This window comes from Pituophis catenifer, unplaced genomic scaffold, assembly GCF_029215685.1.
Source record: "Pituophis catenifer annectens isolate HBS135680 unplaced genomic scaffold, rPitCat1.0.hap2 SCAF_2, whole genome shotgun sequence".
Classification (NCBI taxonomy): domain Eukaryota; kingdom Metazoa; phylum Chordata; class Lepidosauria; order Squamata; family Colubridae; genus Pituophis; species Pituophis catenifer.
Window position 1 is genome coordinate 228895105 of NW_027256882.1, and position 23788 is coordinate 228918892.

A 23788-nucleotide genomic window follows, 5' to 3' on the forward strand; every position below is an offset into this window, starting at 1 on the left:
GACTCTGATAATTGGTAGTGTAATCTCATTGTTAGGTGTCTTGTATAGGGAGGAAGGTGATGTCTTTATGATGACCAATATTTTCTATTCACAGCTATGTTAGTTTTCAACCAATGATTGTTGTATTTGTTATAACCATAATTCATTCCTCTTGTATGCCATTCAGTAGAATGTGCTTTCTAAAAACTCTTCTCAGGTCAAAGTTGACTTTCTAGCTAGAAAAATACAGCCCTAAATATCTGTTCTGCTAGCATTTAAATACATTTATGAAGAGGAATAAAAATAGACTACTTCTGGGCAATTAGTCTTGGTTGGATTTGGAGATGTACATCTGCAAGTTGAGGGCAAACCGGCATGATCCAAGCTACTTCAAAATTCAATTCAAAACAGATTTGTGCATATTCAGTAATGGGCAAGCATCAAAATGCCTGCAGCTGCTTTTGTTCCTTCCTTCCTTTGGCAGGATAAAATGGTAGACTTTTTAGAAGGAATTGACCCTGCCACGTTTCAGCCAGATGCAGTCAAGGACTTCATTAAATGTTTGAAATATTTCCCTGGTGCCTCTTTTAAGGCAGAGATTAACAGGGAAGGGGAAAGGATAGCACAGCAAATTGTTCCCCAAAAGGGCCTATAGAAATAGTTTGAATTGATAAACTTTTAGAGCTTGATTGTCACTCGACCAGTTCATCATAACAAGTAGGCTGGCCCACTGTGGTAAAAGCAGGGGTGAAATCCAGCAGGTTCTGACAGGTTCTGAAGAACAGGTAGCGGAAATTTTGAGTAGTTTGGAGAACCGGCAAATGCCACCTCTGGCTGGCCCCAGAGTGGGCTGGGAATGGAGATTTTGCAATATCCTTCCCCCAGGACTGGGGAGGGAATGGGAATTTTGCAATATCCTTTCCCTGCCACACCACGTCCACCAAGCCATGCCCACAGAACTGGTAGTAAAAAAAATTGGATTTCACCACTGGTAAAAGGCCATAGAGATATGCAGGCCGTGAACAGGTTGGCCCAAAGAAAACGGTATTGGCAGGCTTTCTGTCCTCTTATTCCTAAAAGCAGTGAACATTTTGGCTAGCCCTTATGAATCCTGTCTTTTTGCTTGATTTTAAATTGGTATTCTGCCCTTAGTCACTGAAAGAAGGTGGGCAGCTTTAGAAGTGGGGAAAATATATAAATAAATGTTAATCCATTCACTCATAATTAAGAAACTTACACCAGCACGGATCATGCAGAATTTAAAAGTAAGATATGGCTCCAAAGGGCTGCTGGATTGGTCAGCTGTGAAACCATATTCAAAATGCTAAGAAACGAAGAGAGCTCGTAATTGGCTGACAGGATCATCGCAAACGTGTATTTTAATTCTGTTTGCACAGGAGAGAGCAGAGTTAAGCCTTCTAGCTGGCCACATTAATGAGCATTGAGTACTAAGAAAATGAAAGAAGCCTGAAGCACTGCCACCCATACCACCCCAAGAGAGCTCTGATAGGCAGAGAATTTAATGAGGCGATAAACTCATTGGCCAGTCACTTACTGAATGTCAGGGAAAATACTTGACATACACACACAAACACACACACACACACACCGTCCACCCCCAGTCTTCTCCATATATGGAAGTGAAAAAGCAAAATTGCATTTTGTCTGCAAAAAGCCTCCAAAGCAGCAGAGAAGCCATGGAGTCTGTAACCACTTTGGAGCCATCTGATTCAGTTTGCTACATCAAAGCAGCTCCCACTTCATTTTGTGAATCTGCTTCCATGGGAGTTGAACTGCATCTTTGTCAGAGTGAAGCACCCCTTTGAAGCTTTGCATAGCCTTGAGCTCCAGAGCTTTCCTAAAACCACAGACTAATTAGAACAAAGCAATAGCTCTTTTGGGGCTGTCTTCTCAAATCTGCTGGGTCTTGGCTGATTACACTACACAGACTACACCTACCAAACTAAGCCAAAATATAATTTATTTCCTCTTCGCATGTGGATATCATAACTGGGCTGCAAAAATCAGATGATCGCTAGCTGGCATCAAAAGGGTGGTTAACACTTTTAGTCTTTGCCGCCATGTTGGGATCATCTGATTTATTTATTTTTTTTTGTCACCTGGATCTGGAAGTGCTACTAAAATCCTTAAGCTAACATTTCCCTTGCTTCCATCTCTTGAAACACAGGAGTCAAAAGTGACAGAGCAGCCCCAGCATCTCAAGGCAGCTCTTCTAGTGGTCATCTGGAACTTTGCAGCCCAGATGAGGTAGATCAAGCTTAGCAGTGATGTGATAATCCAATCTTCATGGTTTATAAACATATTTTAAGTGTGGGGTGACTGTAGTAAATATTATAAATATATACATAAATATAGCATGTGTGGATTCAACCAATTTTCTTGCATTTCTCATCATATTATGGGTTAATACAGTGTTTTTCAAACTTTTAAGATGTGTGGACTTCAACTCCCAGAATTCTGGGAATTGAAGTCACATGTCTTAAAGTGGCTTAAAGTTTGAAAAACACTTGGTTGGTGAAATGTATAAATTGAACTGATGAATAAGAGATTGTACAGTCATCCATAAGAATTGCTAGAATGGAGACAGATTCCATCTCTGTCAACAGTATTTTTCTTAATGGAATGTTGTTTTTTCCATATACCCCAACATCCTGAGACTTCTATGCAATAAACATATAGACACATAGACACTGCTTTAGTGGTACTATCTTATCTATGGGTACTACCTTACTTATTGGTACTACCTTATCTAGCTCAGAAGCGCTGCTTCTTGGTTACTGTATAAGATTGAAGGATATAAAGCAAGGGCTTTGATGATTTAAAAAACGGTGACTTCAGATTGTAGGCATAAGCTTGTAGACATAACTCAAATTCTGATGGGTAGACATATGCTGAGCTAAAGTTTGATTAACACAGTTTACTAAATAAACCATGCCTCTTCGCTTGTAGAATTAATTAGCTGAGGACTATAGCAAAGGTTAAGTTTCACCTAAGTAACTGAGTCCAAGAAATGATATCTGAATTAAGTCATTAAATATTTCTCCTTTGTGTAAAAGTCAACCTGATGAAGAATTCTGGACATCTCAAAATATTGTACTAAAGATTTTTAGTTGATCCTAATAAAGTTTCTGATAAAACACACCCATTCATAACTACAGTCATAAGTCAAGGACTACTTGTATCCCATTCCTTAACAACGTACCAGGATTAAAGAATCAAAATGTTTCGAGAAAGATAACGGATCTTTAAACTTATCATTATTGTTTTCATAAGAAACGAGAGGAAGCCAAGTATTGCACTATTTTTCAATCTTATGTTTTCAAAGAGGCTTTGAATGGGGAAAAAAATTAAATAGGAAAGATGGTTCCAGCATGGAGACAGAGTTACTGAGAATGCTTTTCATGTATTGAATTCCTCTTTGCCCAGCGGTTTGTTAAAACCTCACAATGGGACCAACATTAAAAAAAAAAAGAAGTAGTAAAAACGGTAGAAAGCCCTGCAGAGAAACTGCGGTTTTAAACAGAGCAAGAAAGAAAGGCAAGCTTCTTAAAATAGTATAGTTATATTAATTTTTTTTTTGTTTCTGGTCCCACTAGTGATAAACAGAGAATGACTCAGTAATTAAGGGAAGAGTGGGTACACAATGGCAACCCTGTTAGCTTGTAGGCTATCCCATGAGAAAGACACTATCACGGGCTGAATAGGTTCTAACCACATTTTCCAGATTGGGATCACAGCACTCAGATCCTTACAGATCGAAACAAAGCTTCCTTATGCTTTAAAGCTGCGGTGCAGCCTTGAATGATCAGCTCACAATGCAAATTACTGCTTTTTAAGCAAACCCGCCAAGCGAAGAATGGGCTACAGGGTTGCCAAAATGCAGAGCAACCAAGGGCCCTGTGCCTTGCTTTGTTATCCTTCAGTGTTTGCAGGTACCCATTTAAAAGAGAGGCCGGAAACGTAGTTTAGTTGTACCTGTATTTTTACCGAACCTAAGATGTTTTTCAAACCCTCCTGAATGATTAAAAAAAAAAAATTCTTTAATGCACTGAATATCACTTAGGCTATTTTCATTTTTCCTGTGTCTCTGGCTGGGGACATGCACTGACAAGAAAACCTGAGCATTTTGCTAGCTTCCTAAAATGACAATATTAGAGCTCCTGTGGCTGTTCACAGAAACAGAGCTGGGTTCCCATAGGAGAGAGATGTGAAGAGTCAGAGTTTTCACTTTTTGCATTTGTTGAACAAGAAGCAGAGAATCTTCTGGAAATCTGTTCTGATGTCAACGTACCAGGCTGGGCATTCTCTGATTCATGGTCCTTTACAGAACTATCCCAAGGGACAATCTGTCCCAACTTTGGAGTTTATTTACTAAGTATCACTGAGCTCCAAAATCTCTCCATCTCTCTCTCTCTCTCTCTCTCTCTCTCTCTTTTACTTTTATCCTAAACCTCTTCCCCATACACAAAATTATTTGCCTGGGGACTTCTTATGGCTCTGTCCTCTTTTATCTTCCTTGCCCACAACTAATTTTAAGATCCCTCTTAAAGAATCATATTTAATTATTCCGGCTTTAAAGATTGCTTGGATAAATATCTCAGTTATAGTTCTGTAGATCAAGGTTGCCATCTAGTGAGTATTGAAGTCATCAGATTCTTCAGAGATGCGGTTAAAACACTGCTTAATATGTGGACTACATTGGTTGTGCAGAGTGACTATTGTTCAGGGGTGAATACAACATTGTGGCTGAATCTGATATTGAGGGCAGATGGGCAACAGATGAAAATCTTACTGACTGCTTCAGATTGAGTCCCCTCCGTCCTTTCTCCTGGTCACTTGGCTTCTGGTCCAAAGATTGTAACCTGTCCAGTGCACACATGTATGCAAACACAAATAGGCACAACACAAGGAGACACATAAGCACACAGAGATATAGTATGCTACTTCACCATGCCTAAGAAAATGAGAAACTTCCTATGGCCACTCCTGCTTAAAGGTTAGAAAGAATTTCCGAACCCATGATATCCCTACTTTGCTTTAAATAGGTATTTTAATTAAATAATATTAGTAAAAGATATGCTTATATTTTAAAACGCTGTGTGTAGGACTCCAGCACCATTTCTTATTTATAGAAATATTTCTGAGCCTCTCGGTCCTTTAGACATTATTTATTCATCTTTTATTCCAATTTATATAGTCACTTATCTCAAAACCAAAACTCTGGGCAGTGTTTAGAATATGCATCCTACTTACATCCTACTTATATCCTCCCTGGTTTCAAATAGCAAAGGGTCAGAATACATAGAAGGGAGAGGAGAAACGTAACTTTGTGCATTTATCTTCTGGTAAATTTGTTAGTGATGGGGTTTAATATGACCATTTTTTGAAGGGGACCACAAGCAAGGTTCACAGCCCTGTGCTTTCCTTTTCAAAAATAAATCTCAGAGTTCAATGGAATTTACTACTAGATAAGCAAGCTGAGAATTGTCGGTTGGTGAATTATAGAAAATTAGTACACTGGCAGTTGAAGTCACCATAAGCACCTTCAATTTTGTTTGAAGGCTCACGAAATAGAGTTCTTTCAAAAATTACTTCACTTTTCTTTTTTCACTAATATCAAATATTGATATTTTACATATTAAAAAGTTGCTTAAAGCTTTATTTATGTACATAGCTATAAATGTAGGTGAAAACTCCTTCAAATATTCTGATAATCTTAAAAAGAACTATTTAAAATAGTCAAATGAATAACTATTTTGACTTTTGAAAAGAAGATACTTTATGTAACCTGCAATTTTAGCCCTCTTTGTTGTGATTGTTTTGCTTTTATTTATTTTTATATGACATCACATTAAATTTTAAAAAGAATAAAAACAATACAAATTTTGAAAAAAAAAGTAAATAAAAGAAATAAAACTAGTAAGTAAATTTTAACAAGTACAAAGAAAGAAATAGAGATATTAAACAGATACTCTAGAGCCGTGATGGTGAACCCACAGCACGCATGCCAGAAGTGGCACACAGAGCCATCTCTCCGGGCACGCCAGCTGTCGCCCATTGCTCTTCTAGATTCCGGCAGGCACATGCATGCCGGCTAGCTGGTCTTCGTGCACGCGGGTGCACCGCAAACCAGAAGAGCAGCTCCTTGGCATGCATGCGCGTGCTGGGAAGCTGAGCTTCCAGTTTCCAGTGCCCACATGCACACCGGGCAGCTGGTCTTTGTGCATGCATGCACACCAAAAATCAGTTTCTGGCACTCCCATGTGCGCTGCCCATTTCAGCACTCGGTGCCAAAAAGATTCGCCATGACTGCTCTAGAGGAAGTAGAGTATCTATTTCCCGCCATATAGAACTTGTGCAGAAAGTTGCAGTCAGTTATCAGTCCTGCCCTGTCTATTATTCCTGGTCATAGGTGAAATGTGCACCTGAGAAATAAGAGAGACATATTAGAAATTTATAAAATATCTTGACATGCAAAAAGAAACTGAAGAAAATGAATCTGGTTAAATTCTTACATATTTGGGGAACAGGGATTTCCTTCCTTCCTTTCTTTCTTCCTTCTTTCCCTCCTTCCTTCCTTCCTTCCTTCCTTCCTTCCTTCCCTCCCTTCCTCCCTCCCTCCCTCCCTCCATTCCTAGAAATGCAGCAGTAATAAACCTTCTCCAATCAAGACCCATTTCCCCCTCAGTGATTCATCCAGAGAATTGAACAACCATACCAACAAAGCAATGGATGTGGGGAACAAATCAAATTTTGGATCATTAGTGTTCTCAGCACAGTTTCCCTCTATATGTTTGTAATGTCTCAGTATTTCTATTGCAGAAATAGAAAAAAAGGGAGGATGGGGAAAAGACTTATTTTTGGGGAGAATCAACAGTAGTAGGTGATCATGCAGAAGCATAGCTAGGAGTAATAGGTTGATCGTACTTCTTCTCTGACCTAAGATCCTTATAAACTTTAGTTACACATGTACATTGTCAAGACCAATTTATGGCAGATGCTAGCCCTGCATGAGCTAAAATCCTAGACGCTCCCAAGTAAATATAGAGAAGTACTGCACGCCCTTCAGAGGTTTATTCTGGCAGTGACGGGCATGTCCAGAAGAGTCTATGCAGGAAAACCTATCCAAAAGAAATCAGTTTTAAATTTATTTTTAAGATTTCACTTTCCCTTCTTTATTTAGACAATGGAATTATAAATTGCTAGGCTATGCAAGCTACAAAGGAGCTTCATTCAATTAACTTTAATACCAAATGTACCTTCAAAGCAACTTCATGAAGCAATAGAATCTTATCTATCTATCTATCTATCTATCTATCTATCTATCTATCTATCTATCTATCTATCAAATTTCTATACTGTCCATCTCACCTAAATGACTCTGGGCAGTTTACAAATAAAAACTGAAAAAAACAGGCATAGAAAAACAATAATAAAAATGGAGTTTAAAAGAGAATTAAGGATTACAAACATTTCAAAGGTGGGAGGAGTTCCCTCAAGCCACCAACCAACTTCACTCTTAGATCCCCATGCCAGCCACATCTTGATAATATATTTTTTGAAGCCCAGAAGACTGGGGACCCATCTCATCACCAGGGGCCAAACAATCCTCTCAGGCACTTCAATCTGACTTCCTGCTGCAGCCATTGTAGGCAATTCTGAGGTCCACACCAAAGGACTTGAAAGTACTGCAGGAAGCATTTTAGAAAAGGAGCCTTCTCCACAGCACTGGTCAAAAGTTGTTTGGGGCCCCATGAGTTGCTTATGGAGGTAAATCACCTCATGTTTTCACTTAAATCAGGGATGTCCAACCTTGGCAACTTTAAGACTTATGGGCTTCAATTCTCAGAATTCCTTAAAGCTGCCATGATCGGACACCCCCGATTTAAATGAAGAATCACCACACACTAATTTATATGAAGGTCATGCTGACATTTTTCTGGCAATGTGACACACTGGTGATAGGGCAAGGAAAATATACATTTGCATAGGGTCAGAAAGAGAAGAACAAAACTGAAGATGTGGGGAAATAAAAGAAACAGATAACTGGGCAGAGAAAAAAAATCTTGTTTAGTCATTATTATGAATAAAATTCAACAGGCAAGCAACTCTTCACAGACACTTCTTTATGCTTAGATCAGTTGTCAAACTCCTTTTGTTATAACAGACACACTGCTTTATTTATTTACTTACTTACTTACTTACTTACTTACTTACTTACTTACTTACTTATTTCCTGCCTTTATTATTTTTATAAACAAGTCAAGGCCGCAAACCTATCCAACAGACCTTTTCCCGCCTCCTATTTTCCCCAACAACAACCCTGTGAGGGGGGTTGAGCTGAGAGAGTGTGACTGGCCCAAGGTGCCCCACTTCACATGGGACTAGAAATCATAGTCTCCTGCTATCTAGCCTAGTCCCTTAACCACTAGATTAAACTGGCTCTCTATGACATGAAGCCTTGTCAAATATTTACAGAATTGATTAGATCAAGAAAAAGGGCAATACTAAGTCATGAGGATTGATTGCTTAAAGCCTGTACATAGAGTGGGCCTGAAAATACTCCTTGCTCCATTGTCGATCATGTAAAGTCCCTACTGGATTACTACCGCCTGGGAGAACAACTAAGCATTGACCTCTCCCATCATTGTGAGGGCCATCTAAAACATTTGGCAGGTTTTCAGAGTACTCTGCTTATACACCTGATCAAGAAAAAAAAATCCCTCAATTCAATCTTTCTTTTTTTTTTTTTAATTTGATTTATATGCCGCCCTTCTCCGGAGACTCAGGGCGGCTTACAATGCTTTAAGCAATAGCCTTCATTCTTTTGTATATTTTATACAAAGTCAGCTTATTGCCCCCACAAACTGGGTCCTCATTTCACCTACCTTAGAAAGGATGGAAGGCTGAGTCAACCTTGAGCCTTGGAGAGATTCGAACCAGCAGAAATTGCAGGCAGCTGTGTTAATAACAGGGTGCACTAAACCCCTGTACTATCAAGGCTCTTGATCAATCTTCTTCTAACTCATTGATTTCTTAACCGTTATAAGTATAAGCCATCTAATTCTTTAGACTCAGAGGGGAGTCTAAAGCAAGGGTCTCCAACCTTGGCAACTTTAAGCCTGGAGGACTTCAACTCCCAGAATTCCCCAGCCAGCTTGCTTGCTTGCTGATTTGAAGTCCTCCAGGCTTCAAGGTTGGAGACCCCTGGTCTAAAGGATTTAAAGGAGAGGGTTGGAAAAGGCAAAAGAGCAAAAACACTTAGCAGAATGGATGATTTATTTATTTATTTGGACACTTTTCTCCAATTTCCATCCTTACGCTGCAGAGATCCATGGAAAGTTTTCAGGCACTTTACATGCAAAATCCCAAGGACAGCGAAAAGAACCATACTGGGGAAGCTGAATTAAAAATGAACTTAATTAAAATACCCTAAAAATAGTCAGGAAAAAAAAAATTAAGCCCCAAAGACAGCGTGCAAAAATTAGTTTCCTAAAAGTCACCAGGACCTCAGGGGACAAAGTATTCCATAGAGATGGGGCAGCCACAGACATTAACTTGCAATGAAACTGAAAGAGAAAAAAATGCCTACGTTGCTATACCAGAATTTTTCCTCTTATCTTGAATTCAGCAACTTGCATGATCCAGTTCTTTCTCATGACCATGGTCCTATGATGTCCAACCATCCTTCACTGGCAGGAATCACTGGGAAAAATGAAAACAGCTGTTAAGCTGTTCCTAAACTGATACTTGAATTAGAAGCCTGGAACGGCACAATTTTGATTTTTTAAAAATGCTAGAAAAGCTGTCAATACAAAGAAAAACAGCAACTGTAAACTATAAGGCTCAATACATATATATTATTTATTTATTTGTTAAATTCGTTTGCCACCTATCTTGCCATGGGGCTACTCTAAGGTGACTTGCAATAATTAAAAGGAAGAAAAATGAAAGGCATGTAAGAAAAACAGAAGGGAGACTCTCTATGAAGGGAGACTGAAGGTTCAAACTTTAGTCCCCCACTCCTCACAGGTTTTATAACAGTACAAAAGTCACTTGGGAGGAACATTTGCCTTCTGTAAATGTTATCCTGATAGATCTTAGCCTGTTCTAGGACTCTTTCTCTCTGATCTTGTCCGAAAGAGCTTTTAATCTTAGAAAAGATGATGATCAATTGATAGATGGATAGAAGAAGGATGGAGAAACAGAAAATAAAGGTTTATCCATATGGCTAGCGATTGTGTTATTAGATGAGACAACAGCCATTTTTTTGAGCGGAGAACTTCACTGCAAATTCAGCCTGTGCTATGTTTTGTAGGTGTTTTTTAATTATTTATTTTACATATCAAGTGGATTTAGCCAGATTGGCTGGCGTGCTTACTTCTATACAGATTTTTTAGAGAAAGAAATACCCCATTGACCAGGGGTGGGTTTCACTTACCTTTGCTACCGGTTCGCTCAGGCGCACTCACTTCACTCGCTCGCTCACATCTCTGCATGTGCAGAAGCTTCTGTGCATGCACAGAGCGTATTTGATGACGTCCGGGTGGGTAGGCGGAACCTCCCACCGCTGCTGCTCCCACCGCTGCCATTGGCAATGGCAACCCACCACTGCCATTGACTAAAGTCCTTTCCTTTACTGTCTGCATTATAATTGCATTACGGGTCTGTGTGTTTGTGTATCTACGTTAGCCTATATAAATTTATATAAATGTAATTTATAATGTAAGATTGTTTGCTTCAGAAACAATGTTAAATTAGTTGTTTCACCCCAAGAAAAATAAAGAATTGAAATGGGGTGCAGGGCAAACTTTTAAGTAGTGAAAGAAGATTGGTACAGAGAGGTGCCAATAAAACTATTTGGCCTAGGGGTACAAAGGAAAAAATAAAATTAGAGGATGAGTTTAAAAATAACTCAGTTAAAATTTTAGTAACATTATTTCTACACGGTTAATAATGCAATGCCCATTCTTATGTAGATAAAATTTCAAAAAATGTTATACAATAGAGTGAATTTAAATTGCTATAAATAAATCCAGTTCATTATATCCCATGGCCATCAAATAAGGTCAATGTAAAATTGGCAGATAATGACTTTTGGCAGTATTCCTAATTGAGGGCTTACCAGTTTATACTGGCATCAAAGCCCTTCAACTATCCCCCTTTTCATTTTGAACAATAATGACTATTCCAAGAAGTGGATCAGCCATATCCTTACTGTGAGCTGGATTTATTTTTCCCTTAATAGTTTTGTATTTTTTGTGCTGAATCACCCTGAGGGCAAAACATTTAAGGGGGAAAAAAATCTTATGACAGTATTTTTGGAAAGCAATCAGAATAATTCCCCATTATTTGGCATGATGTGTATGTGAGTCTGTGTCTATTTGTGTGTGTATCTATGTTATATACACATACTCCTACCCTACTAAAATCAAAATTACTACTCAGCAGAGTTCTCATAGAATAGAAATAGAACAATTGAAAACATCCACTGTCAGATATAAAACAAACAAAAGCCAAAGAAAATTATAATGCTTAAAAACCACAATTGGCACAAAAGCAAAAATAAAACCATAAAAAGGAAAGAGAAAGTGGCATCCCATAAACACAGAGGAAAGGATAAATCCTCTCAGGCTGATCTAATAGGTTTAAAAGAAGATGTCGTTGCAAAATCATTGCAAGCCCTCTGAAAGAATTCCTTCTTCACAGATTTCCAAAAAGGCAGTAAGGAACGGACCAACTCAATATCCACCTGTTCCACAGCATTGGCCATGCCACAAAAAAAAGCAGAATTTTTTTTTGGTTTAAGCCTCCCCCACTACCCCCAGCTTCTAAAAACGTCAGATTTACAGCAGATTTTCTGTACTTGTTCTAACAAGTTGGGTCAGTATGATTGGGTGATGCAATTGCCAATCAAAGGAACCTGGTCCCATGTTATGCTCCAGGGGAAGGCATGAAGTGAAGGAGAAGGCTCTGTGAGGGGTGGGTAAAAAAAACACCAGAAAAAGAGTCAAAGTCCAAGTTTGGGAATATATCCCTCTATCTGGGAGAGAAAATTGGGAATATTTTTAATATTGAAGTAGACTAGTATTAATGTGAGGGATAAATTAGCCTGCTTTTGAAAAAAAGAACTATTTTTAACAATATAATAAAAATTTGTTCATTTATTTAACTGCGTTCTCTGTGACATGTTATGTCTTGGTCAGATTCTACCCAATTATGTTACTTTAGAGATTTAAAGAAATTCTGATCCACAAAAGTGATTTAGTGGACCAACAGAACTAAAAAATAATAAGAGAAAGAGACTCCCACAAAGAAGGAGGTTACATGCAGCATTGTATAAAAAAAAAAAAAATCAAATGGTGTAACCGCACATATTAGAGAAACCACATATTTTTGACTCCGCTGTTCCAAAACTGTTCCTGTCTTTCAAGCCTGATAAAAATCCTCTTAGGCTGGAAGATGTCATTACAAAATCAGTACATTTTCACCATTAAATTTTTGGAAGAGGCTCGGAGCTAGAGTGTTTAACAACTTGCAGAATACAGTACAGTGCTAATTTCTGAAATCTATAATTCAACAAATGGCTCTATTTCTTTTTGATATCTGATGGCTTTTGCAATGAATTATTTCCCTTGCTAGTTCTCAGTAATTGGTATCTATTCTCAATAGTATATATTACTTGATTTTCAATGTTTTCTAGTCACTCAGTATCTGTTGCTTCTAAGACCCTGTAAAAGCGGTACCTTTTCAGAGGATGGGATTTAGGTGGCCTTCAACCTGTCTTTGATTTCAAATCCTATCACCTCCAGCTAGCATGATATGATGATGGGATCTGCAGGCCAACAAAAGCTGTAAATTTGCATGCTTCCACCCGTATCCTATTGCATAAAATCAATGTAAAACTGAAATTTGATAAATTGTAAAACAATCCCTCCTTTCTAGATATATAAGATTGAGAATGCAGCTGAAAATAAAATAAGTTATGTAGGTGGAACCCGACAATACACTGAAGTGTAACTAGTACCAAGAAAAGTTAGGCAGATAAGTAGCCTGCACAATTTATACTTCTGGAACCATCAATTCAAATAAACTGATTAAAATTGATATATCAACAGCAAACAGCAAACACAACCTATGGCAACCTTTTGTAAACAGTATCCTTAGAAAGTTTGCTTAAAATTACATTAAATGCCAATAAGGATGGATAAATGAACCAAAATGAATCGTATCACATTAAGTTCAGGTCTTATACATAATTGATGAGCTATTCTAACATATTTCTAACAGGAAAATAGCAAGTAGTCATATGATCTGTTGAAGAAAATTACCCTAAAGTTGTTTAGGATTCTTTACAACAGGATGCAGATTTTTAGATCCAACACCATCAAAGTCACTTCCACACCCCCCCACACACACACACACTACACAAAATGAAAACATAATTCTTAATTTCCTGCATAATCTGATGCATTTTGAACAACAGGTTCTTTGTCAAAGGCATTATAAATCACACTTGAAAAGAGAAACATTCTATTTCTACACAAAGCAGTCAAAAGTTATTTACGTTCCAAGACCACACACAATAAAAGATCAGCATACCATGTAATATCTATAAAAACAAAATTTAAAATTGAGAGAAAATACAAAAGCAATTAGTAGCTAACAATTAATAGCACAAGAAAGGAACCGGACAGTTTCCTACAGCTATAACTGTTGGTAAAATTTTTATAAACCTCTTAGAGGTTTTTGAAGATTTCACTCAGAAGAAGGATAATAGCCTCTTGGTCACAAAGGCAATTAGAATTATTAACAATTGCAAGTATTAAAGTTGATCACTAATGGGTATACAATGGCTGTTTTAATAGCCTGTGTAAGACCGATTCTATTTCTGAGTTTGAACAGAAAGAAAGAGTTTCATATGGGAGGCTTATAAATCTACTGATTGTTGCCATAGTAGTGCCCCAAAACACATATCATCATGTTACACGATAGAGAAAAATAGAAAGTGTAATATGTTTTTATACATTTCATGGTCTGTATATAAATGGAATGTTTTATATTTTATTAAACATTTTTTTAAAAATCATTTAGATTGCAATGCCACTACCAAAGGTTAGAACTTCATAAATACTTCTGATGGGTTATTATTTCTTATTCATTCACCTTTAATACTCACCCAGACTAATCCAGAAAAATTGAGGGAATCATGTCCAAACATAGTATATACAACTTTGAAATCCTGATTGATTGATTATGTGCCACCATATTGTATCAACTCTTAGTTCCCAGTTAGATACGTTATCCAGGAGGATCTCTCTCCAACCTGGTCCTTCAGGTCTTCCAACATGCACCCATCACTGTAGTAATTAAATCCACCCACCTGGCTGTTGATTCTCTTTTTTCTCTTTCCTTAAATTCTAATTCTGTAAATAAGTGCAGAACTTTAAACAACTAAACAAAATCCATGTTATCTGTCCATATTATGTTACTATTAAGATTTTGGTTGTCTATATGGAATTGGTTCCCTGAATAAGTGAGAGACAGAATATAATCATTTCCCCCAATCACCATCGTTGCCAACCCCAACGCTAGGTTTTCATTCTGGGTAACTAGATTGTAAAATACTTATGCGGGAAATAGAGAACATTCTGTCACTTCAGTCCAAATAAATAATCTCATCCTCATGCCTCTTCATTTCAGCTGTTGTGGCTGACATCATTTCATAAACACTGATACATAAAAATATTTATAAATAGTTACAGGACTTTGGAAGAAAATGTGGAACATAATCTTTACCATAAATTGATATATATATATTTAGTCTTCTAATTTTTTAGTAAAATGGATAGCATGGTTGTATTGCAGTATCTAGGATAGTGACAGAAGTAAATACAATGCTTAGTTGAGATGATTAAGAGATAAAAGTTGGGAAAATATCAACACAATTTTTAATTGTTAGCTGCCTAGAGTCATTGACTAAAATGGGTGGCTATAGAAATTAATAAATAAAATAAATGAATAAATAGATTTTAATTTTTGCTTAGCTCCCTTGGATCTTTGGAGATCCAGAAATTTCAATTTTTTGTTTCAAAAACAAAAAACTTTTCAACTTTTAGGATTTTTTTTAAAAAAAAGATTTGTTTTGTAAACCCAGGATAAAGAAGAATATCTTTATCTCGTTAAATTGGGAGATATTTTTTACCCTAAAAAAATATTGGCAAACCTTTTCAGCACCAAGAGCTGAAACGGGAGCGTGCGCGTGGAGGTGGGAAGGGTGCCAGAAACCAGAAGAGCAGCTCCCCGGCACGCATGTGTAGGTGTGCCAGAAACTGGAAGAGCAGTTCCCTGGCTTCTTGCACACACGAAGACCAGCTGGCTGGCGCACATGCGTGCCAAGGAGCTGCTCTTCCAGTTTTGGCGCTCCCGCACCGTGAAGATCAGCTGGCCAGCGTGCATGTGCACACCGGAACCCAGAAGAGCAATGGGTGATGGCTCTGTGTGCCACTTCCGGCACGCGTGCCATAGGTTCGCCATCACTGCCCTAAAATGTGAACTTAGAAAATTTTGAGAGGAAAAAAAAATAACAAATATAACCTGTGAATTTTATAACAAAGCCAATTTTATTGAAAAGAGAAAGAAAATGTGTCTAAGGAATTAGATTGTTTGGCTTGAAGCATAGAAGCATCATCTCTAGAGATCAGAAGAAAAGAGAACCACCCTGGATGATCAAGTGGAAGGATTTGAGTGGCTTCACTCTGTATGGAAATATTTAACAGAATTCAAGTAGTTATAATGGGAATGTGACATTCTTGCCTTCAGTAAGCAAATGGCTGAGTGATAAATGTAGCTTCAGACATCAATCCCAAGAGAAGACATCATCATAAGAATCCTTCTCTTACGCTATTTTCAGTTTGGGAAATGAAAGGAGGAAATGTCAAAGTGATGGAAGGATGTGTAGTAGAAAGTAACATAGCAGCAGCATATACCTCTTTGTTTGTAAGAATAAAGTAGCTCAAACCACCACCAGAAGAAACTCTTAAATAGTCAAACAGAAGCTCATTCAACAGGGCAAAATACGTCTAAGGGACTGCAAAACGAGATTTTAGCAGAGAATTTATTTTAAAAACACTTAAGTCTTCAAACAAACACTGGAAGAGATTCTGCATGTATGGGGTCTAAACAAGTGCCTTTTTGAAAATACAGTACATTTATGTGCAGTCCTTGATGATCTCTGAGCTTGGTTGCTTGTTTGCAGACATGAATGAATTGTCTGCGAGCAAACAAGCTCAGAAAACACCGAGGACTCCATAGTTCAACCCTGAGCTACATTTAGAAATTGTTTCAGAGGACTGAGTAATTGGCCCAAAGTCATCCAGCTAGCTTTGTATTTAAGGCAGAAGTAGTACTCACAAACTCCCAGTTTCTAGCCTGATGCCATCTAACTACTGCACCAACCGGGTTCTACTTTTAGAAAATTTGATTCTCAGAATAGTATTTTTTTTTTACCAAATCTTAAAATAATAGCATTGGTGGTAATCATTATGAACGTGCACACATATAAACATTCAGAGTTGTAATAGATGTGTGGTGTGCACCAGAGGTGGGTTTCACTAGGTTCTGACCAGTTCTGGAGAACCGGTAGCAGAAATTTTGAGTAATTCGGAGAACCGGTAAATGCCACCTCTGACTGGCCCGCCCCTATCTATTCTCTGCCTCCCGAGCCCCAGCTGATCAGGAGGAAATGGGGATTTTGCAGTAACCTTCCCCTGGAGCGGGGTGGGAAGGGAGATTTTACAGTATCTTTCCCCTACCATGCCCACCATGCCACATCCACCAAACCATGCCAAGCCCACCAAGCCACACCCAGAGAACCAGAAGTAAAAAAATTTGAAACCCACCACTGGTGTGCACATACCCTACTTATTTAGAGTGTTCCCCAATAAATAAATAAATTCAAGAGCCAATCCTGAACTATCTATCTTAGGGCCTACTGAAAGCTCTAGAAATGTATATTTAATTGCATAGAATTTTGGATTACTTCTTTTAATCTAAGGCAGGGGTCCTCAAACTTGGCAGCTTTAAGACTTGTGGACTTCAACTCCCAGAATTCTCCAACCAGCTATGCTGGCTGGAGAATTCTGGGAGTTGAAATCCACAAGTCTTAAAGTTGCCAAGTTTGAAGCCCTCTGATCTAAGGCATGCATATGGGATAGATTTTATTTCAAAAAGATATTATTTATTGAGAAATGCCTTTGAAAACCAAGGAAGGTAGATGTACATGTATATAAAACAATTTGGATTATTATTTAGGAAAAAAAGGAGCATCAACATGGTCACATGATCAAAATTCAGATGCTTGGCAATTGATTCATATTAACGACTGTTGCAGTGTTCAGGGGTCATGTGATCATCCTTTGCAACCTTCTGACAAGCAAAGTCAGTGAGGAAACCAGTTTCACTTAACAATTGTGTAATTCATTTACCAACTGCAGTGATTCACTTAACAACTGGGGTAAGAAGAGTCATAAAATGGGGTATAACTCAGTAAACAAATGTTTCACTTAGCAACAGAAATTTAGGGCTCAATTGTGCTCGTACGTTGACTACCTGTATGCTGAAATTACTTTTAGCAATGTACCCATATCCTATGGGTAAATAGTCAATTAAAATTCATTACCAATTTTAACTAAGATGATTATCAGCATTTTTAGTGGCCTACTTCAAACTTCTCGTCCCTGTGGATATGAAGTGGATGCTAAGAAGGCAAGATTCTCTCAAGAGGAAAACAAAACCGATTAAAGAGAAAGTGCTTCAGAGGAGCATTTAGCATACTACTGATAGTATCTGTTTATTCTTTAGTTGGACAAAAACAATAATTAAAAGACATCATGATCCTAGGGTGAACTGCATTATGAGAGAAATTTATCCTCTCTGCCTCACTCTTAGAGTCAGTTATCTTTTTCTTCTCCTGAAGATCCTACTAGTGACCTGTGAAAGAAAAACAAAGGGCTCTTTCACATTTTATGGACACATCCTTCCTGTACAGCAAATTTGTTCCTTTCTGGTGCAAAAATACAGGGTGGATCCTGTATCATTTCTATTCAGCTACCATTACATACATAAAAGAGTTAAGACTAGAATAACTGAAGGCCAATCCCTTGGGGAATCTCCATGCTACTTACCCACAATGCTGTTTCCAGTAGCTCTGGAAAGTCCTGTGTTTATTTATTTATTTATTTGTCAAGAAAGTATTAGATAATAAATATAAATATGGATTGGATACATAAAATTGATACAAATAGAGGAAACTTTAGGACAGGGATGGTAGGCACGTTGGTGCTCTTATGCACACCCCTTATAGGCCTCTTAGGAATGGGGTGAGATCAACAGTAGACAGTCTGGGGGGGCTTGGGATGATGTCCAGTTTGGTGATGTCATATCGTCACGGCTACCAGCTCGGGAGAACTGGGCCGAAACGGGAGGAACCCACCACTGACTTAGGTCATACCGAAGGCAGCGTAGTTCTAAATTTTCTAAGCCCAGAATTTCAAGTCTGGTGGCATAAGGTATTCTGTTGCAAGCAGAGGAGTGGAGGACTCTTCTTGTGAAATATTTTTGGATATGTTCAATTGTATTAATGTCCGATATGTAATGTGGGTTCCAGACAGATGAGCTGTATTCGAGAATTGGTCTAGCAAATGTTTTGTATGCTCTGGTTAGTAGTGTAATATTACCAGAGAAGAAGCTACGCAAGATTAGGTTTACAACTCTTAATGCCTTTTTGGCAATGTTGTTACAGTAGGCTTTGGCACTTAGATCATTAGATATCAGTACTCCAAGGTCCTTGACAGAGTGAAGGTCATCTACAAGGTCATATCCACTCAGCTTGTATTTTGTGTTCTGGTTCTTTTTGCCAATGTGTAAAACTATTTGATGGTTGAGATTTGGAGTTGCCAATTGTTTGACCATTCCGACACAAAGTCAAGGTCTTTTTGAAGGGTAGCAGCATTGTCTGTGGTGTTAAATATTTTTACATTATCGGCGAAGAGAAGGCAGTTGCTTATAATATGATCGCAAAGGTCATTTATGTATAGTATGAAGAGTGTTGGTCCTAGAATGCTGCCTTGGGGGACACTGCTATTAATAGGTGCAGGATTTGATAGGGTATTCCCTATTTTGACCACTTGTTGTCTGTTTGACAGGAAAGCAGCTATCCAATTATGTAGGGGTCCGGAAATGCCATAGGATTTTAGTTTTAGAAATAGTTTGTCATGTCCCACTGAATCAAAGCCTTTACAGAAGTCTATGTAAATTGTGTCTATTGCTTTGCCCTTATCGAGATTTGTAGTCCATATGTTCTTGCAGTGTAGAAACTGTAGATTACAGGATATTTTTTTTTCTGAAACAAATTGTTTATTAGAGGGTAGGTTGTTTGTTTCTAGGTGGAGGGTAATGGAATTAATATCTTTTGATATAGATACAGCTATAGATGTAAAATAACGTAAAATTTTGCTTGTTCATGTCTCCCTCGTTCGTCCTGATTTTTGTCCACCTTTTGTCCTGTTTTAATTGGGTTTGATGTTATTAATAAAGCCGTATATTTGCTAACTGATTGGAGGGACATGTGTGCTTGCTCTGATCTGGAGATATGGGTTGACTTTGGTGTGTGTGTGTTCGTGCTGGAATTGAAAACTGTCCATAGTAATTTTCCAGAAAAATAGCTACAGGCCCAGCAGGGAGACAGAGCACCGAGACAGAGACTCTATGTCAGAAAACATCTCAATGTATGTTCACACATTTCACAAAGCATACCAGTAGACTAGCATTCAAAAGGTAGACATTATGGATACAGCTCAGGAATTAAACCAACGTAACTGAAAAGCAACTGGTTCACACCTACAAGGCTGGCATAAAGTGCTTGAAAAGGGTACGGTCATTGGGACCAGAAAATCTTCCGTATAAAGATGGGAAGGAATAATAGCATCTCTAACTTGAAGTTGAAGGCACTGTTTGAAAAGTGTGTCCTTTCAATTTCAGAGATGCCACATCTAAAGGAAGTCCAAACCAGGATAGCATAGATGAAACAGAATAAATCACATAATATGAAATAATTCTGCAGTTGGACTTGACAAACTATTGATTGATTCAAAATTGTGCTTTAGGGGAAAAAAGAAACACAGTAAGATAGACATGCTCACTCAGGAATGAACTTGCGTCTGAAAAGTTCTGTGCTTTTTAACAGGTCTAAATGTTAATTTTTGCAAGTTGTCTTTCTCCCTTCTTTTGCCTGTCTTCTATCTTTTATCCCAATTTTGCCAGTTAGTTGTTTTAACATTTGCTGGTGTTGAATAAATAAACATCAGCTGTATTTTTGCTAAAACTGAAGGGATATGTGTCCATGCTCTGATCAGTATATAATAATTGACTGCTGAGTGCAAACTAAATTGGAAATTGCAATAATTTACCAACCTATTTGAGTCCTCACTCACTCAAAAAAACAAACAAACAAACAAACAAAAAATGTGAATCTGACCTACAATTGTGTTTCCTGAAATGTAGAGTTTAAAAAAGGAAGAGCAAGTGAAAGAAAGAATTGCTGCCAGTTGGAAAACCAGAGGTGGCATAACCTCAGAATTTCTAACACTGTGGAAATAAACTGTAGTACTTTAAGAATAAAAAAATCAGTGACCTAACTTTGTGATAGTTTCACCTACACCACACCTAAAGTAATATTAAATTGACACTTTCCCCAGATTCTGAAATACTGTGTGGATGGGTAGGTCCAGAGCTGATATCTAGCTCCTAAAATGTTGCAATATTTTCAAGACTTTCCAATTTTCTGTTAATTGCAATGTTTTAAAGGAAAATGTAATAAAGGAAAAACAACACAAATTGCCCAGGTTTCTAGATCCCACCAGCAAACTTTCATGTGTCTTTTCTCGCTTTTAAAAGTATTATTTAAGCTTGTACTTTTTTGTATTCCATTCTGTAAAGGGAGATGGCATGATCCCATTTTCTTCAGAAGAGGTAGAACCATGGCCAATAGAATCTACCATTGTTAAAAATGATAATCCCCGCGTTCTAAATTTATTCCTTTTTTTAACCACATGTATCCAGGAGTTTAGTTCTATTTTGTGTTTTCTCAAAATAACTGTATTCTGACACATCAGAAATTTCATTTAATTTTTATCAGTTAGTCATGGCTAAGTCTCCTCCTCATACTTCATGATTACCAATTTAAAATGAAAGTATCAAATTGAATTAAATTGCAGCGAACACTTAACAACAATGATTAAAAAATAAACCAAAATGCTTGAAAAATCAGAACATTTAATTTTGTTTTCTTCAAAAGCCTTCATCCACTTAATTTAAACTATATAGGTTTCTTAATTTAGGAAGTTTCTACAACTATCAGTGTACAATCTGAATTGAGAAAAAATTAAGATAAATGAAAGGGTTTTGATAAATGTTAGGGAGTCTATGACAGGAAATGAGATGGACACACATTGAAATAATGATTTCAACATACAAGTCTCATTTACACCACTTTCTGTTCTCAAATATTTTAATCTTAGACTATTTTCACAATCTAAAACTCACACTACATATCATATAAACCATATATATTTTGAGATCAAGATTATAGTATACAGAGTGATAGTAAGACAGAAAGCAGATAATGCTCTTGTGGCATTTTTTTCATGTATTCATTTTCAGCTACAGTAGAATTTTTTCACCTGCATGGCTTCAATTCTCTTAATTTTTACAGCAAAAAAAAAATCAGATAAATGTTGGAAAGAAGGAATTCTGTATCCTTTCTCTATTCAGCCTCTTTCTTCTCATTTCAAAAACTGACTAGGCTTATGTTGTTTCTTTTTTAACAACTATTAAAAAAAAGAAACTCTATTTAATATGGATTTTCTCATCCGTGCCCGTGTGATCATGTTGGTTTCCTAGTTTAAGATTGTAAAAAAAGTATTATTGCTCATTTAAAAAAAGCATGTCAGTTACTTCCTAAGAAGTTTGTAAGAAGCAAACTATCTTTGGCAAAATCATTCACACTTCCCAAGAATTAAAAAAAAAAAATGTGAAAGTTAAGAAATGAGCAGCTGATACTTCATAAAGCCAATGAAGGAGAAAAGTGAAGTATAAAAAAGAGAAATAAGGAATATTATGGATCAAGATTGTCCCACTAAACTAACAATATTTTATTTTACAATACTTTAAAGTGTAACTTAGCAGCTCCCAACCTTTTAGGGAACTGGGCCGCACCCGGGAAATGGTTCCGTGGAGAGAGATTTTTCCATGGACCAGAGGGTGCATTGTTTCACATGCTGCCTGCATCCCGTGGATGGGGCTTTGTCTGTTTGTATGGATTCTATCATGTTGCGGCCCAATGCTGGGTACCCCTGGTCTAACTGATTCTACCTCTCCAGTATTTCCAAGCATTTATTTAAAGTTCAGGAAATATTCATAACTTAGTCATAAATTACTTCTGAAGATATTCTTGTTTTGAAAAGTATGCCACAGCTTAAAAATAAGGTATTGTAGTATTAGAAAAGAAAGTTATGTGCTCCCTAATTCCACCTTTGTGATATCAGCACTGTAAATGATACCCTGCCATTTCCCCTAGCAAATCATTTTATTATGAATGAACCACCCTTACAAAATAAAGTGTAGATTTTAGCAATCATTGGAAATGTAATAAATCAGAAAGTGAATTGGACCATAGACGAGACCACATTCTGCAACCTATAACCTCCCACCAACTAGTACGCTCCCACAGAGTGGGCCTCCTCAGGGTACCATCACTAAAGCAATGTCGACTGGTGGTTCCCTGGGGGAGAGCCTTCTCTGTGGGGGCACCTATCCTTTGGAACAGGATACCCCCAGGGATAAGAATAATCCCAGATCTTCGTACTTTCCGTCGGGCACTTAAGACCTTCCTCTTTCACCAAGCCGGGCTGGCATAATTAATTTTTTCTTTCCTTTTCCTAATTCTGTAAATTTTATTCTGAAGATCTTAACTTAACTGATAAGCCAAATTGACTTAATTATTATTTATTGCTTCTATTCACATTTTTATATATATGTTTATTTTGACTGTTCACCACCCTGAGTCCTTCGGGAGAAGGGCGGTATAAAAAATTAAATAAATAAATAAATAAATAAATAAATAAATAAATAAATAAATAAATAAATAAATAAATAAATAAACACCTTTTTAATATTGTAAAGTGACATTTTGCTATATGATTACATTGCGAAATCCCTGTTAAACTGGAAGAGAACACTTTTCAGGAAAGTCATTTCTATGACACAATTGTAACGCAAATAGAATATATGCTAAATCCACTGGCAGTTCAAACAACAGCCAGTGTCCCAAGTAAGAGGTCTATCAAAAGCTCTAGATACCCCCTAGTCCTATCATAATACAGATATCTGGTTAATATGTATTTCACATGACATGGAAATGCTCCTGGCAGCTGTATATATTCCAGATGTCAATTGACAAGTGATAAGTATTCCAGGTGTCAATTGACAATCTGAGAAACTTCCTTTCTATATGGACTGTATAGCATTATATATGTGTACTTTAAGCACTGAGAGCCAGTTTGGTGTAGTGGTTAAAGCATCAAACCACAAATTGGTATATAGGGCTCTAGTCCTGCCTTGGGCATGAAGCCAGTTTGGTGATTTTGAGTCAATCACTTCATTTAACTCCTAAGAAGAAGGCCAACCGTTTCCAAATATGTTGCTGAGAAAACTGCAGGGACTTGTCCAG

General features: G+C 37.4%; 1 protein-coding gene across 1 annotated transcript in view; it reads left to right on the forward strand.

Moving 5' to 3' along the window:
- RORB (RAR related orphan receptor B) overlaps positions 1-23788 on the forward strand; it is a 137250-nt gene that overhangs the window by 103825 nt on the left and 9637 nt on the right. The window lies entirely within an intron of this gene.